The sequence below is a fragment of the Apteryx rowi genome, unplaced genomic scaffold (assembly GCF_003343035.1).
Source record: "Apteryx rowi isolate R43461 unplaced genomic scaffold, aptRow1 scaffold_315, whole genome shotgun sequence".
Classification (NCBI taxonomy): domain Eukaryota; kingdom Metazoa; phylum Chordata; class Aves; order Apterygiformes; family Apterygidae; genus Apteryx; species Apteryx rowi.
Window position 1 is genome coordinate 108,880 of NW_020449586.1, and position 2,532 is coordinate 111,411.

Below are 2,532 nucleotides of genomic sequence, written 5' to 3' on the forward strand. Positions count from 1 at the left end.
GGGAAAAGGTCTTACTGGATCGGCCTCACCAAAGTGGAGAAAGAAGGCACCTGGCGCTGGGTGGACGGCACCAAGTACAGCGAAAACGCGAGGTGAGCGGRGGCYGGGGGGGAGCGCGGGGCTGGGCGAGATGTGGGGGCTGCGGGACAGCGCCCGGCTCTGTCCTGGCACCATGACGGGGCAGTTGCGGCGCTCCACAGTGGCGTCTCCCGTCCCTCAGCCGGGCTGGGGGTGACGCTGGAGGCCCGGGCAGCCTCCTCTGAGTGGTGACCAGTCTCCTGCCCCGGCAGTTTCTGGGCGCCAGGGCAGCCGGACAACACGGACTACGGRCCAAGCGGCAGAGAAGAGTGCGCTCAGATACACCCCGTGGGAAACGGCCTCTGGAATGACCATAACTGCAACGTCTCCTTCTTGTGGATCTGCAAGAGGCACTTGGACACGGCTGGGCTGTGACGGGGAGGGTCCCACCTGGGAATACCATGCCGAGCATGCCAAGGCAAATACATACCCTGAGCATCCCCACCGCGGTGGCTGCGTGTGCTTTGTCAGTGCGCTTGGTGCAGCCACTAAGCCCAGAAACACTCGTCGCTCGCGGTGCGTTGCCGTTTTTTAGCGGGTTGCAACCTCCGTGCAGCTTTGCTGCAGCGTCTTGTTTTACAAAGATGCCCGTGCTGTTCGTGTCGGGTTTTGTCAGAGTTTTTGGAGAGGGATAAAGTAGGAGAGGAGGGGTAGGAAGAGGAGGTGGCGGAAAGCCGCAGCGTGCCTCTGCGGGGCGGCACTGATAAGGGAAATCTTATGCAAAGATGCGTAAATGATCTAATGCAAAAGCGCCTTTGGGAGACAGGAGCTGGCCGGGTAACGCCAGCGCTGCGCAGCGGGAGCCACGGCGGCGGCGGTGCTGCGCGCTCCAACGCGGGTACCGGCTCGGGGTGCGAGAGCCCCGCTCTCCCCCCCCGCCACCTCAGCTTAATCCTTTGGGGGCTGTCGCTGTGCCTCTGCGGCGCGGGGGGGGGGGGGGTCAGACCCGAAAGGGCTTCGCTGCGGGGCGTGCGGGGCTGCGGCTCGCTGTGCCGGGGGAGCTCTGCCGCCCTCCCCGGGGGGTGTTCGGACACCTGGTCCCGGTCCCCGTCGAGCCCACTGCTCGGGCCCCCCCCCCGCCCCTTGCTGCAGCGGCTCCGCTCCGGGCTGGCCGCTGCCCGCTGTCCTCAGCGGCGACCACGGACCTTCCCGTGGGACGCCCCGCCGGGGGGGTCCTGCCCTGCCGCCCGTGGGGGAAGGAGGACGGCGCTGTGCGAGGCGGCGCCGCGGGGCACGACCGGCCTCCGGGCTCCCGGCGGCGTGGGGGGGGTGCTGGGACCCCCGCCATGATCCCGCTGCGCCCGTGTCCTTCGGGAGCAGCTCAGCACCCTCGGGCGGGGGGAATCGTGGTCTGGGGTGAGATTACGTGCAAAAGCAGACATAGGACTATCGAGACCCCCCCCCCCCCGGGTCCCCAGCGCAGAGCGTACTCGGTGTTGAGCCCCGGCAGGCGCAGCGGCCACGTCTGCATCCCTGCCCGTGTGCTCTCGGCTTTTAATTACAAAGCCCCGGTAAACTGTGTTCCACAGCGTAACTGTGTGCTGACACCTTCTGCTTTGCCTCTGCAGAACTTGCTCTCAGCGAARGGCCGCTGTTTCCTAAGGAACACAGCTCCGGTAAGGCGCGCCGGCAGGAATGCCGCTTCCACGCCTGCTGCCTCGCTGGGCAGCGGCAGCAGGAGGGGGAGCAGCAGGCTGAGGGCAGGGGGGGTGGATCCGCACTTGGGAGACACGTCTGGCTGCTGGGCCGGGGGGGGGGGGCGGGGCGGGGGGGGTCTCGCTCCGTGCAGGGAGGACGGAGCCGGGCTCCGCTCGAACGGGAGGGGCGCAGGGAGAGGGCGAGAGGCAGCAAGGACGAGGGGCAACGGGGGAGGTTTAAACAGAGCCAAGCAAAAAAAACCTTTATGCTGAGGGTGCTCAAACACTGCAGATCCCCGGGGTCCTCACCCAGCACCCACGGGCTGAGCCGCCGGACCGGGGCCGGGGCCGGGGCCGCGCTGCTGCGCTCGCCCCCGCCGCGGCCGGGCCGGGCTGGGCTCGGGGGGACCGGGCCGGGACCGGGGCCGGAGCCGGGAGCCGCCCCGTCACAGCCCGGACATATCCAGGTCCTTCTCGCAGATCCAGTGCAGAGGCGCGGTGCACCTCCTGTCGTTCCACAGGTTGGAGTCCTCCGGCTGCAGGTGGACGCAGTCCTCCTCCGGCGCTGTCCCGTCATCCCAGTTGTCCGGCTGCCCTGGCGCCCAGAAACTGCCGGGGCAGGAGACTGGTCACCGCTCGGAGGAGGCTGCCCGGGCCTCCAGCGTCGCGTCGCCACCGGCCCGGCCGAGGAAMGGGAGACGCCGCCGCGGAGCGCCGCGACCGCCCCGTCGTGGCTCCGGGCCGGGGCAGAGCCGGGCGCTGCCCCGCAGCTCCGCTCACCTCGCGTTTTCGCTGTACTTGGTGCCGTCCACCCAGC

The 2,532-nt window shown here is 69.0% G+C and overlaps 1 long non-coding RNA gene across 1 annotated transcript; it reads left to right on the plus strand.

Moving 5' to 3' along the window:
* LOC112968396 lies at positions 1–523 on the plus strand. Its single transcript, XR_003254343.1, has 2 exons — positions 1–92; positions 291–523. It is a non-coding gene; the product is annotated as an uncharacterized LOC112968396 (long non-coding RNA).
* Positions 524–2,532: the final 2,009 nt, after the last annotated feature.